The following is a 15,697-nucleotide window of genomic DNA, read 5'->3' on the forward strand; positions in this document are numbered from 1 at the left end:
AAAGGAGCACTGAACAACCATTCAAGCTCAGACCTCCTAGTTTTGCAGATTCTGCTTCTTCCGTATCCTGATGCCACAGGCAGAGAAAGGCAGCAGTCATCACTCCTTCCACCTGGAATGCTCTAAGCATCACAGAAATCCTTTCAAATGGTTTTGGGTAACATGAGTCCAAATGCACTTCAAACTATTCTCTAAGGCCCCTAAAAACAGCAACTGAGCATTTTGCTGGATGTTAGATTCATATGAAAAGCTGTGAAACACTAGAAAGAAATAGAAGCCCAGGCGACCTCCTCTTCACAAGACGCAGTGAGAAAAAAAGAATTCCAAAGACTAACAAGACACCCATCCATGTGAGATTTTGTTGCAAATGTAGGTCTCTCTCATGTAGTCCTGTTCATTGATTTAATCTCTCCATGGGTTAACCTCACCACAGTTACATTCTTGCGTATGAAGAACAATGTTTCCTTTCATCAAGCATCCCTTTCCTGAGATACTAGGAATGATCCTAGTACCTACAGAGCAGACGCAGGAAGAGTTTAAAGTGCCATCTGATGCACAGAGCACATAAGTTCTTCTCCAGAGAGCAATTTTAGGCAGTATCAAATGCAGGTTTCACCAAAAAGCACATCAGAGAAACCATCTTTATTATGTCCAGAGTCATCTGGCTATCAGTATGCATTAATAGTCTCAGTGACCTACTTCTTTATCCTACATCAATACTTGTTTGTAAATGCCCTTTATCTAGACTGTACTGACAAATGTGTTGGTAGGAATTAGGAGATCTGCAGTGTGAAATTGGCCTGGTTGTAGTAACTCCTGCCTGAACACCTGGTGATATTCAGTAAGAAAGCAACATATACGATAGAATTCAGTCTTCTATTCAACCTATTTAACAATTTCTTCTGATTCTGCTGAAGCCCTGCACTGTGGGATGAGAGAGGTTTTGTTTAATTCATAGGGCCAAGTTTAGAACTCTGCAAATATTGCCTTCTCCCTTACATTTATTACCACTGTTTCAATTCGATTCAATAAATATTTATTTATACAGTAACATCAGTCTATAAAATATTCACGACTCCTTGCATCACACAGACAGGATAATATCATGCTTTTCTTAGAGCTCTGGCCATAGAAGTTTCATAGGTTTGAAATGCTTACACCTTCCAGTCTTTGTAAATTTACTTTCAGCCTTTTCAGATTGATGCATATAAGTCATGAAGACTGGGACATTCCACTATCAAATGCTATAAAGATAATACCTTTTTAGGGCCTGGCAGCTAGAGAGTTCCAAACTGGCTGAGTCTTGACTATAGAACCAACATCTTTTTATTATTTTTTAAATATAAATTTATTTATTTTAATTGGAGGTTAATACTTTACAATATTGTATTGGTTTTGCCATACATCAACATGTATCCACCACAGGTATACACGTGTTCCCCATCCTGAACCCCCTCCCTCCCCGTACCATCCCTCTGGGTCGTCCCAGTGCACCAACCCCAAGCATCCAGTATCATGCATTGAACCAGGGCTGGTGACTCATTTCTTATATGATATTATACATGTTTCAATGCCATTCTCCCAAATTATCCCACCCTCTCCCTCTCCCACAGAGTTCAAAAGACTGTTCTATACATCTGTGTCTCTTTTGCTGTCTCGCATATAGGGTTATCATTACCATCTTTCTAAATTCCATATATATGTGTTAGTATACTGTATTGGTGGAGAAGGCAGTGGCACCACACTCCAGTACTCTTGCCTGGAAAATCCCATGGATGGAGGAGACTGGAAGGCTGCAGTCCATGCGGTTGCTTAGAGTCGGACACGACTGAACGCCTTCACTTTCACTTCTCACTTTCATGCATTGGAGACGGAAATGGCAACCCACTCCAGTGTTCTTGCCTGCAAAATCCCAGGGACAGGGGAGCCTGGTGGGCTGCAGTCTATGGGGTCACACAGAGTCGGACATAACTGAAGCAACTTAGCAGCAGCAGCAGCATACTGTATTGGTGTTTTTCTTTCTGGTTTACTTCACTCTGTATAATAGGCTCCAGTTTCATCCACCTCATTAGAACTGATTCAAATGCATTCTTATTAATGGCTGAGTAATACTCCATTGTGTATATGTACCACAGCATTCTTATTCATTCATCTGCTGATGGATATCTAGGTTGCTTCCATGTCCTGGCTATTATAAACAGTGCTGCGATGAATATTGGGGTACATGTGTCTCTTTCAATTCTGGTTTCTTCAGTGTGTATGCCCAGAAGTGGGATTGCTGGGTCATAAGGCAGTTCTATTTTCAGTTTTTTAAGGAATCTCCAACATCTTATTATTATAAAAAGAAGTTTAGGTATTTCCAGAGACAGCCTCTGTGAACTTTCTTATTTCTGCGAGGAGAATGACCTGGAAATAATCCTCAGGTGACCACCTACTTTAATGTACCACTTGCAGAGAATGCAACTGCTAGGGCTCTCCTAGCTTAAGCCTTCCAACTTCAAGAAGGAATGAAGTTTTCAGAATAGGTAGGGAGGAGGCAGTTCCTGAGAGCCTTCATCCTTAATTAAGCTGATGCACCACCAAACACGAATTCCCTGGTGTCTCAGTGGAAAAGAATCTGCCTGCCAATATGGGAGACAGGAAGACTGATTTGATTCCTGGGTCAGGAAGATACCCTGGAGAAAGAAATGGCAACCCACTCTAGTATTTTAGCCTGGGAAATCCCACAGACAGAGGAGCCTGGCAGGCAGTCCATGGGGTCACAAAAAGTTGGCCACAACTTAGTGTCTACACAACAACTCCAAAATCTGATTTAACCAGGTCATGATAGCTCTTTGCCTCCTCTGTGTCTTCCTTTGTTCTTTGTTCTCTTCCCCTCCAGCTCTACCCTTTTCCCAACCCTCCTCTAATGTCTCGACAATTCCCATTTCCAGCCCTGATTTTGTTTCTTGGTCATACCAATTAAAGACAACTTGATACTCCAAGAGTTTTTGTTCCAGTTTTCCACTGTATCTTTCCCCACTTCTCCCAATGCCCATTAATTTAACTTATTAAAATCCTTTCTCAAAGAGATTGACTCTAATTCCCCAGAAATATCATTTAAGCAAGACAAATATCAGCCTAATTTATGCAAGTCATTTCCTCCAAAATTTGATCCATCCTTCAGTGCTGGCCTTTGTGTATCCCTGTTCTACATAAGGTACCAGGTATAGATCTCACAGAAGAAGCCCCCTCACCAGACCTGGGGAAGAGCAGATGGCAGCATCTCTGGGAGAAGAAAAGCTGAGATTAGCCTAATGACTCCACTTGAGAAAGATGCAGGGGGCAGTGTTTCAATGAAAAAATTGGTGTATGCAGGAGTAAGAGGGAGTTGGTAGAGGTTTGGAGAAATTGGGGAGAAAGCTTGAATACTGAGGATGTATCAAACAAGCAAGCTCAACAACTGCCTAGAAAGGAAAGAGGCAGTCTCTTTATTTCTCTGTCTCTGTCTTAGCTTTCATTTGTTTTTCCTATGTGTGTCTAATTATCTGTTTTTATTTATCCGTCTATATTGCCATTCCCTACGTATACTTATCCAAACAACCTAGTGAATATTGTCTGTTTCTTTTCAACCTACTCCTTTGCTAATTCAATGATGTCACAAGTAGCTGATTTTGAATTATCAGTTAGTTGTAATTTCACCTTTCCACAAATGAAAGAGCCTCTTTAATGTAAGACTGATTTCCAATCCAATAACTGAAAAGCAATGTCATGCTTAAATTCACTCTCTGTAATCCTTCAAATGAAGTAGAGAGATTAGAGAGGACAAGAATTAATAGATCATGGATACTGAATGAGGAAAATGTTCTTTAATTTAATTTATACCTCAGCTCTGATGGACTCTGATAGCATTTGGAAGCTTAGGGATGGAAAAGTACTGATGGCAAAAACATGACTGATGATAGCTTTCAAGTTTAACATCTTATAAGCAAAAGAAAGAGGAAGAAAAGAAAAACAAACAACTATCGTGCTGAGTGACAGCATATGTACTACAGTAAAGCAAAAAGTAGCATCCTGAAAATACTAACTGGAATAGCTAATTTTAGTCCAGAACATGATTATATGTACATATATGCATGTCAAACGACATCCTCCTTAATAAAGAGCTAAAGCCTATTTTTTGAAGTACGAGAAAATTCAAAACATACACAATGTTGATATTTAACAATGATACATAGATTTCATACCCAACAGCACTTCTTAACTGTGTTATCTCCCTATCATATTCATGGGCACCATACTGGTATTTCTACTTCTGTAGTTGTTTAATATCTGGAAAATCCCATGGACAGAGGAACCTGGTAGGCTGCAGTCCATGGGGTCGCTAAGCGTCAGGCACGACTGAGCGACTTCACTTTCACTTTTCACTTTCATGCATTGAAGAAGGAAATGGCAACCCACTCCAGTGTTCTTGCCTGGAGAATCCCAGGGACAGAGGAGCCTAGTGGGCTGCCGTCTACGGGGTCGCACAGAGTCAGACACGACTGAAGCGACTTAGCAGCAGAAGCAGCAGCAGCAGCAGCAGCAGCAGCAGTTGCTTAATAAGAAATAGAAGAGAAATTGTATTAACTAAATGTTGAACTGAATTATGACAATATTAAATAATTTTCAACACTTTTTTTTTCTTTTGTAATTAGTCTACTGTAATTTATGATTTGGGAGCATCCCAGATGGCTGAGTGATGAAGAATCCTGCCAAAGCAGGAGATGCAGGAGACGGGAATTAAATCCCTGGGTCAGGAATTGCCCCTGGGGGAAGAAATGGCAACCCATTCCAGTGTTCTTTCTGGGAAAACCCCACGGACAAAGGAGGCTGGCAGGCTACAGTTCATAAGGATCTCAAAGGGCTGGATGCAGCTGAGACTGAGCACGCACATATGCACACACTTCATGATTTAAACATGTGGAATTCTTTGGGCTTCTGAATCAAATATAAGTCTGAAATAAATTTTGATAGTAAATAATTATCCAGTTATCTGGAGCACGCATGTTAGTGAATTTGACCGAAGTAAAGCTTTTCTCAGCAGGAGAATGTCCTTCTCTGAAGTATAAACTACCTTGGCCTTTTCTTTGTCAGTAAGACTTCAAGGACTTTCATGTATTATTCTCACCATCATGCAATTAAAGAAGTAAAATGAAGGAGAAATAAAATAGGTTTACATTTGGAAACAGTTGGATATGGACTTAAAAACTTTGTTCAAATTGATACTAGATAAAGCTGGTAAACTGATTTTCTATGAGTCATAATAATTTTTAAGAAATAAAGCTGTAATGCCTATATTATTACTAAATAAGGACATACAGATATACATAAAGCAATAATTATTAATATATATAAATTACTACTTCATTCACCCATAGAGTTTCAAATTTGAATTCTGTTCATTAAAGCTTATTTGCCAGGCAAGAAGTCCTGATTCTTTCTTTCTAATGGTCCTAATCTGCAAGTGCTCATAAAAACAGAATGATACGAGATAGCATGTTTCCTGTTCTTTTCCAGGACATCTCTAAAGCAACAAGGCAAATGGGGTGGGCCCGAGGGAGGGTAACAGATGAAGGACTCTATAAAAATTTTCAGCAAAAGTAGAAAAGATATACAATTTAAAGACTATATGTATATATGCACACACACACACACACACACACACACACGAGTCTCTAAATGATTAAACAAAGGCAAGTTTATTACTTAAGTAGTAGAGGCAAACACTGTCTTGACAGAATTATAGTTTTCAGAAGGGGAAGATCAAGGGTAGGTGTGTATAATTTGAGGATCTGTATTCGAGGAGTTTGAAGTGGCTCTTGCAGTGCAGCTATCTGACTGGAATTGGTAAAAATTCATGATTCCGAAAGTTTGGTGGTCACTATGAGCATGAGTTGTAAAAGAATCTTGATGAGAAAACAACTGTGTAAAAGCCTCTGAATTGTTATCTATTGTCCTAAAGAAGAGGACAGATTAAGCAGCCTGTTGCTTAGATAAAGCTAACAGTGAAGCCATCTTCTGATTTGCAGTCGTACCCTCCTGAAGAAGAACTTCCTGGAATAAATAAGTCTCACTGATGCAGGGGCTTTCAGTTTGAATCCTGATAATTAAACCATGTGACTACAGGTGGTCTTAGTGCTTTGCATACACTGACTCTAAGTTCATACATTGTGACCCCAAAGACCACTGTGGGGGCTTATAGTGATGAGGCGATACGCAGGGTTTCAGCCCAAATTCACATCACAGCGGTCCACGTAGATCTTTAAGTCTACTGTGTGGCTAATTCCCAGATCTTTAACAAATATTTGGACTTGACATACTCAGAAAATGATAGAGAAACCCATACTTGGAAGTTCAGGAACTTCTATTCCCCACTGGGACAGTAAATGAAAATGAATACTGTATCCCTGAAGGAATCACATGTATCACTGATACCATAAACTTGAACTATGGTGCATCTATTTTGGCTTTTCAAAAAGGTGAATGTTTATCTCAGAAAATTACTATGGATAAAGTTAATCAGAGGTAAGTCTAAGTTCAGATGCTTGTTACCGAAATAAATCAACACAGCCCTGACAACTAGTTCAGTTCAGTTCAGTCACTCAGTTGTGTCTGACTCTTTGCCACCCCATGGACTGCAGCACACCAGGCTTCCCTGTCAATCACCAACTCCCAGAGCTTACTCAAACTCATGTCCATTGAGTCAGTGATGCACCCAACCATCTTATCCTCTGTCATCCCCTTCTCCTCATGACTTCAGTCTTTTCCAACATCAGGGTCTTTTCAAAAGAGTCAGTTCTTCACATCAGGTGGTCAAAGTATTGGAGTTTCAGCTTCAGCATCAGTCCTTTCAATGAACACCCAGGACTGATTTCCTTTAGGATGGACTGGTTGGATCTCCTTGCAGTTCAAGTGACTCTCGAGAGTCTTCTCCAACACCACAGTTCAAAAGCAGCAATTCTTCTGCACTCAAGTTTCTTTTTAGCTCAACTCTCACATCCATACACAATGACTGGAAAAACCATAGCCTTGACTAGGCGGACTTTTGTTGGCAAAGTAATATGCTGTCTAGGTTGGTCATAACTTTCCTTCCAAGGAGTAAGCGTCTTTTAATTTCATGGCTGCAGTCACCATCTGCAGTGATTTTAGAGCCTGGAAAAATAAAGTCAGCCACTGTTTCCCAATCTATTTGCCATGAAGTGATGGGACCAGATGCCATGATTTACTGTGTGGATCACCACAAACTGGAAAATTCTTAAAGAGTTGGAAATACCAGACTACGTGACATGCCTTCTGAGAAATCTGTATGCAGGTCAAGAAGCAATAGAACTGAACATGGAACAACAGACTGGTTCCAAATCAGGAAAGGAGGACGTCAAGGCTGTATATTGTCACCCTGCTTATTTAACTTATGTGCAGAGTTCATCATGATAAATGTTGGACCTGATGAATGACAAACTGGAATCAAGACAACTAGTACTTAGATTTTATTTTTATGCTAACAGAACCAGTCTCATTCTGTCCTTTAAAGGTATATGCACTGACTGGCCAGCACATATTTCTTGACAGTCTGGAGCCAGAAACTGTCTTGTGAACTCCTCAGGTACCAGAACTACCACAGAATACTCATTTATCAGAGGCCTGGTACTAAGCTCTGCGAGCTCCTCTCTTCCTCCAGGCTCTAGAGGAACCACCACAGGTAAGGGCAGAGAAGTCATCTCAGAGATCTGGGAGGTCTCTTTAGGGCACCTTTTACCACCCTTGAAATACCACTGAATACCGCCCTTGATAGGGTGCCCAGTTCTCAAATCAGCAGGATATAAATTTCCAGGTTTTAATAAATCTAAACTCTCCCTTTGCCTCTCCATCCCCTTAAAGTAGAAGCTTGTTTCTAGATTTTTTTTTATTTAATTGGGATAAAATTGGCATTTATCTTTTATTAATTTCAGGTAATAATTCAAAATTTGTATACAATGCAAAATTATTTCCCTTTTAAATCTAGTTACTACTCTTTACCACAGAATATACAAAAAAAAAAATTTTTGTTTTGCCTTTTTCCTGTGGTGAGAAATTTTAAGATTTAATCTCTTAGCAACTCTCAAATTTTAAATACAGTTTTGACTATAGTCGCCATGCTATATATCACCTTTATTTATTTTGTAAGTGTAAGTTTGTACTTCTTGACATTCTTCATCTTCTGACACATCCCCAAGCCCTAGGGTTTGTCATAGCTTTTATTCAAAGAAGCAAGTATCTTTTAATTTCATGGCTGCAGTCACCATCTGCAGTGATGTTGGAGCCTGAGAAAATGAAATGTTCCTGTTTCCACTGTTTCCCCATCTATTTGCCATGAAGTGATGAAACTGTATACCATGGTCATAGTTTTTTGAATATTGAGTTTTAAGCCAGCTTTTTCACTCTCCTCTTTCACTTTCATCAAGAGGCTCTTTAGTTCCTCTTCACATCTTGCCATAAAGCTAGTGTCATCTACATATCTGAGGTTATTGCTATTTCTCCTAGCAATCTTGATTCCAGCTTGTGCTTCATCCAGCCTGGCATACTTCTGGCATATTGCTTGCATTTCTTTTTCTTAGGGATGGTTTTGATCTTCACCCCCTGTACAATGTCATGAACCTCCATCTAACCCCTTGAATCTATTTGTCACTTCCACTGTGTAATAGTAAGGGATTTGATTTAGGTCATACCTGAATGGTAGTGTTTTTCTCTACTTTCTTTACATTTTACATGATGTACTCTGCATATAAGTTAAATAAGCAGGGTGACAATATACAGCCTTGATATGTTTCTTTCCCAACTTGTAACCCAGTCAGTTCCATGTCTGGTTCTAACTGTTGCTTCTTGACCTGCACACAGATTTCTCATGAAGCAGGTCAGGTGGTCTGGTATTCCCATCTCTTTAAGAATTTCTCAGTTTCTTGTGATCCACATAATCAAAGGATTTAGCATAGTCAATGAAGCAGAAGTATACATTTTTTCTGGAATTATCTTGCTTTTTCAATGATCCAACAGATGTTGGCAATTTGATCTCTTGCTTCTCTGCCTTATGTTAGTCCAACTTGAACATCTGGAAGACCTCAGTTCACAAACTGTTGAAGCCTAATTTAGAGAATTTTGAGCATTACTTTGCTAGCATGTGAAATGAGTGTGATTTTGCAGTATTTTGAACATTTTTTGGAACCGCTTTTCTTTGGGATTGGAAAGAAAACTGATATTTCCAAGTCCTGTACATGCTGCTGAGTTTTCCAAATTTGCTGGCATATTGCTAGCTATGCTTTAAGAGCATCATCTTTTAGAATTTAAACTAACTCAGCTGAAATTCCATCTACTCCACTAGCTTTGCTCATAGTGATGCTTCCTAAGGCCCACTTTATTTTGCACTTTAGGATGTCTGGCTCTAGGTGAGTGATCATACCATCATGGTTATCAGAGTCATTAAGTTGTTTTTTTTTTTTTGTATAGTGCTTCTGTGTATTCTTGCCACCTCTTCTTAAGATGTTCTGCTTCTGTTAGGTCCATACCATTTCTGTCTTTTATTGTGTCCATCTTTGAATGAAATATTCCCTTTGTTTCTCTAATTTTCTTCAAGAGATCTCCAATCTTTCCCATTCTATCGTTTGTCTCAATTTCCTAGCATTGATCACTTAGGAAGGCTTTCTTATCTCTCCTCGCTATTCTTTGGAACTCTGCATTCAGATGGATATAACTTTCTTTTTCTCCTTTTCCTTTCACTTCTTTTCTGTTCTAAGTTATTTGTTAGGCCTCTCAGGCAACAATTTTGCCTTTTTGGATTTTTTTTTTTTCCTTGGGGATGTTTTTGATCTTTGCCTCCTGTACAATGTCACAAACCTCCACCCATAGTTCTTCAGGCCCTTTGTCTATCAGATCTAATCCTTTGAATCTATTTGTCACTTCCACTGTATAATAGTAAGGGATTTGATTTAGGTCATACCTGAATGGTAGTGTTTTTCCCTACTTTCTTCAATTTAAGTCAGAATTTGGCAATAAGGAGTTCATGATCTGAGACACATTCAGCTCCTGGTCTTGTTTCTACTGACTGTATAAACTTCTTCATCTTTGGCTACAAAAAATATAATCAATTGGACTTTGGTATTGACCATCTAGAGATGTCCATGTGTAGAGTCATTTCTTCTGTTGTTGGAAGGGGATGCTTGGTAAGACTAGTTCGTTCTCTTGGCAAAACTCTGTTATCCTTTGCCCTGCTTAAATTTGTACTCCAAACCAAACTTGCCTGTCACTCCAGGTATCTCTTGACATCCTACTTTTGTATTCCAGGCCCCTATGATGAAAAGGATTTTTTTTTTTTTCTGTTAGTTCTAGAAGTCTTGTAGGTCATCATAGAACCATTCAACTTCAGCTTGTTAAGCTTTACTGGTTGGGGCATAGACTTGAATTAGTGTGATAGTGAATGGTTGGCCTTGGAAAAGAACAGAGATCATTCTGTCATTTTTGAGATTGTACCCGAGTACTGCATTTCAGACTCTGTTGTTCACTATGAGGGTTACTCCATTTCTTCTAAGGGATTCTTGTCCACAGTAGTATATAATTGTCATCTGAATTAAATTTGCCCTTTAAGGTCCATTTTCTTTCACTGATTCCTAAAATGTCAATGTTACTCTTGCTATCTCCTATTCGACCACTTCCTTTTTATGTAACATGGACCTAACATTCAAGTTTCCTACAAAATATCATCCTTTACAGTGTCAGACTTTACTTCCATCACCAGTTACATCCATAACTGGATATTCTTTTCACTCTGGCTCAGCCTCTTCATTCTTTTTGGAGCTATTTCTCCACTCTTCTTCAGTAGCATGTTGGGCACCTACCAAAGTGCGGAGTTCATCTTTCAATGTCATATCTTCTTGCCTTTTCATACTGTTCATGAGGTTCTCAAGGCAAGAATACTGAAGTGGTTTGCCATTCATTTCACCAGTGGACAACGTTTTGCCAGAACTCTCCACCACGTCCTGTCCATCTTGGGTGGCCCTACATGGCATGGCTCATAGTTTCATTGAGTTAGACAAGGCTGTGATCCATATGATCAGTTTTATTCAGTTCAGTTCAGTCGTTTAGACGTGTCTGACTCTTTGTGACCCCATGAATCACAGCACGCCAGGTCTCCATGTCCATCACCAACTCCCGGAGTTCACCCAGACTCACGTCTATCGAGTCAGTGATGCCATCCAGCCATCTCATCCTCTGTTGTCCCTTTCTGCTCCTGCCCCCAATCCCTCCCAGCATCAGAGTATTTTCCAATGATTCAACTCTTCGCATGAAGTGGTCAAAGTACTGGAGTTTCAGCTTCAGTATCATTCCCTCCAAAGAAATCCCAGGGTTGATCTCCTTCAGAATGGATTGGTTGGATCTGCTTGCAGTCCAGGGGACTCTCAAGAGTCTTCTCCAACACCACAGTCCAAAAGCATCAATTCTTTGGTGCTCAGCTTTCTTCACAGTCCAACTCTCACATCCATACATGACCTCTGGAAAAATCATAGCCTTGACTAGATGGACCTTTGTTTGCAAAGTAATGTCTCTGCTTTTCAATATGCTATCAAGTTTGGTCATAACTTTTCTTCCAAGGAGTAAGCGTCTTTCAATTTCATGGCTGTAGTCACTATCTGCAGTGATTTTTTTAGCTTTCTGTAATTGTGGTTTTCATTCTATCTGCCCTCTAATGGATGATGATAAGAGGTATATTGAAAATTCCTATGGGAGGGACTGGCTGTGGGGGAATCTGGGTCTTGCTTTGATGGATGGGGCCAAGCTCAATAAATATTTAATCCAGTTTTTCTGTTGATGGGCAGGTTTGTGTTCCCTCCTTGTAGTTTGGTGTGAGGCCAAACTATCGTAGGAGTAATTGCAGTAATAGCCACCTCCTTCAAAAGGGCCTATGCTAGCATGCCACGTCTCCCAGGAGTGTTGTATTTAGTGCCCTTGACTTCACGGTAGGCTACTGTTGACCCACTCTTCCACCAGAGACTCCTGGATACTCACAGGCATGTCTGGCTCAGTCTATTTTGGGGTCACTGCTTCTTTTTCCTGCGTCCTGGTGCACAGAAGGTTTTGTTTGTGACCTCCAAGAATCTGTTTCCCTAGTCCATCTTGTTGGGGCTTCTCCTTTATCCTTAGATGTGGAGTATCTTGTTTTTGGTGGGATCCAACATTCTCCTGTCAATGTTTGTTCAGTGATTAATTGCAATCTTGGAGTTCTCACAGGGAAAGATGAGCACATTTCCATCTACTCCACCATCTTGAAGACAACTTCATATGGTAGTTCTTTTTAAAAAAGTCTGTGGAACCTCCATACTTTGAGCTGTAGCAGTTGCACCAGTTTATATTCCTATCATCAGCTTACAGTCGTTTCCTTTTCTCTACATCCTTAACAACATGTATTTCTTATCTATTTCATAATAACCAATCTAATATATGTGAAGTAATATTTCATTGTGGCTTTGACTTGCATTTCTCTGATGATCAGTGATGTTGATCATTATTTCATACACCTGTTGTTTTTCTGTTTGTCTTCTTTGGAAAAATACCTATCCTGATCTTCTGCTCATTTTTTAATTGGATTTTTTTTTTCAACATTTGGGATATTAACCTCTTATCAGTGATATGACTTGCAAATACATTTTTCTTTTTTAATTTAAATGTATTTATTTTAACTGGAGGCTAATTACTTTAAAATATTGTATTGGTTTTGCCATACATCAACATGAATCTGCCATGGGTTTACACGTGGTCCCCATCCTGAACCCCCCTCCCACCTCCCTCCCCATATGCAAGACAGCAAAAAATACTTTTTTCTTATTCTTCAGGTTTCTTTTTCTTTTTGTTGATGGTTTCCTTTGTTGTTCAGAAGCTTTTTAGTCTGATGTATTCACTTGTTTATTTTTGCTCTTTGCCTTTGCATATTTTGAGTCAGATCCAAAATATGTTTGCCAAAATGATATAATAAGGCTGTCCATTGTGCCTCCTTCTGGATGTTTATGGTTTCAGAACTTAAAAAAATATATTTATTCATTTGTCTGTGCCTGGTCTTAGTAGCAGTATGTGGAATCTTTAGTTGCATCATGTGGGATCTAGTTTCTTGAACAGTGATTGAACCTGAACCCCCTACATTGGGACTGCAGAGTCTTAGCCATAGTTTCAGATCTTATAATCAAGTATTTAACCTATTTTTAGTTCATTTTTGTATATGTTGCATAGTAGATAGAGGTTCAGGCTTATTATTTGCGTGTAGCTGTCTAGTTTTTTCAACATCATACAGAAAAGATTGTCATTTCTCCTTGTACATTCTTGACTCTTTTGTCTTACTTGGCAACACATGCTTTGATTTACTTCTATGTTCTTAATTGTATCTCATTGATCAATTTTTTATGCCAGTACAATACTGATTGATTACTATAGCTTTGTAATATAGTTTTAAATCAGGGACCATGATGCTTGCAACTTCATTCTTCTTAAGATTTTTCAGTGATATGCTGGGATTCCTTTAACATTGTCTTCTGTGCAACTACTACAGGGTTTTGCTTTGTAGAACTTAATGCTCACATAAAATATCATGTATATCATATATATATCATAGCATATGTATATATGCTCTTATATGTGAGCCTCATGTTCCACAGATACACACACACACACATACACATACACACATATACATGTATGTATTTCTCAAGTTGACAGCAAATTAAACTTTGAAAACATTCTAAAAATTCTACTACAATTCTGAAAGTTTCTACTACCTCCCACACTTTATATTTTTGTCACTTTTCACATTTTTTAATTTTTGTATCACTGTAGGTTTATAGTGTCCCCTACATATGAACCTCCAAGTTATAAAGATATGAATGTGTGTTTCATCGACATAATGTTTGAGTGAGCTTACCATCTATCTCATACTGCTAACAATTCTTCAGTTCTGTCATCTCCCACCTCCACTCCTTTTTCCAGTAAGTAACTTTTCTTTTCCTATTTGCTCGATGCTAGCCCTTGTATGCCAACTCTTATACTATACTACTGCACTTTCCAAGGTGCAATAGTGTAAGGTTAAAATTGTTTTCTTATTTTTGTGTGTGTTTGTTTGCTTTTTATGTATTATTTGTACATAAAGTATCATAAATTTATTATAATAAAGTGTTATGTAGCCAATGTGTTTCTTGGGTACTTAGGTTAATTTTGTTGAATGAATGAAATAATTATACTTATGAATGCACCCTCAGAATGGAACTTGTTCATATGTAGAGGGTTTATTGCCCTTGTCTTTTTCTTTTTTTGTCTTTTAACATTTATACTATCTTTAGAAGTGGTTAATCCACTATTTTTACTATGCATTTGCCTTTGCCAGTGAGGTTTCTACTTTTATATTCTTTCTTGTTACTACTTAGTGGCCTTTCTTTTCTTCTTACAGAAGACCTCTTAACAATTCTTGTAAGGCCACTTTGACAGTGATGAATTCCTTCAGTTTTTGCTTTGTCACTCTTCAGTTCAGTGATAAAGAACTCTTTCTCACTTATTCAGCTCTGGATAAATTGTTTTTTTTTTTTTTTTAAGTGAACACTGCAAATATATAGAGGAAAACAATAGAATGGCAAACACTAGAGATCTCTTCAAAAAAACTAGAGATACCAAGGGAAGGTTTCATGCAAAGATGGCCACAAGAAAAGACATAAATGGTATGGACCTAACAGAAACAGAAGACATTAAGAAGAGGGGGCAACAATACCCAGAAGAACTATGCAAGACAGGTCTCAGTGATCCAGATAACCACACTGGTGTGGTCACTCACCTAGAGCCAGACATCCTAAAGTGTGAAGCCAAGTGGGCCTTAAGAAACATCACTATGAAGAAAACTAGTGGAATTGATGGAATTTCACCTGAACTATTTTTAAATCCTAAAAGATGATACTGTGAAAGTGCTGGACTTAATATGCCAGCAAATTTGGAAAACTCAGAAGTGGCCACAGGACTAGAAAAGGTCAGTTTTCATTCCAATCCTCAAGAAAGCCAATGTCAAAGAATGCTCATACTACTGCACAACTGCACTCATTTCACATACTAGCAAAGTAGTGCTCAAAATTATTAGGTGCTTTTGAACTGTGGTGTTGGAAAAAACTCTTGAGAATCCCTTGGACTGCAAGGACATCCAACCAGTCCATTCTGAAGAAGATCAGCCCTGGGTGTTCCTTGGAAGGAATGATGCTGAAGCTGAAATTCCAGTACTTTGGCCACCTCATGAGAAGAGTTGACTCACTGGAAAAGACTCTGATGCTGGGAGAGATTGGGGGCGGGAGGAAAAGTGGACAACAGAGGATGAGATTGCTGGATGGCATCACTGACTCAATGGACGTGAGTTTGAGTGAACTCCGGGAGATGGTGATGGACAGGGAAGACTGGCGTGCTGCATTTCATGGGGTTGCAAAGAGTCGGACACGACTGAGTGACTGAACTGAACTGAACTGAACTGGGGCTTTAATAGCATGTGAACCAAGAACTTCCAGAAATGCAAGCTGGATTTAGAAAGGGCAGAGGAACCAGAGATCAAAATGCCAATATTATCTGTTGGATCATTGAAAAAGCAGGGTATTTCAGAAAAACATCTATTTCTGTTTCATTGACTGCTGCTGCTACT

The sequence above is a fragment of the Capra hircus genome, chromosome 4, assembly GCF_001704415.2.
Source record: "Capra hircus breed San Clemente chromosome 4, ASM170441v1, whole genome shotgun sequence".
Taxonomy (NCBI): domain Eukaryota; kingdom Metazoa; phylum Chordata; class Mammalia; order Artiodactyla; family Bovidae; genus Capra; species Capra hircus.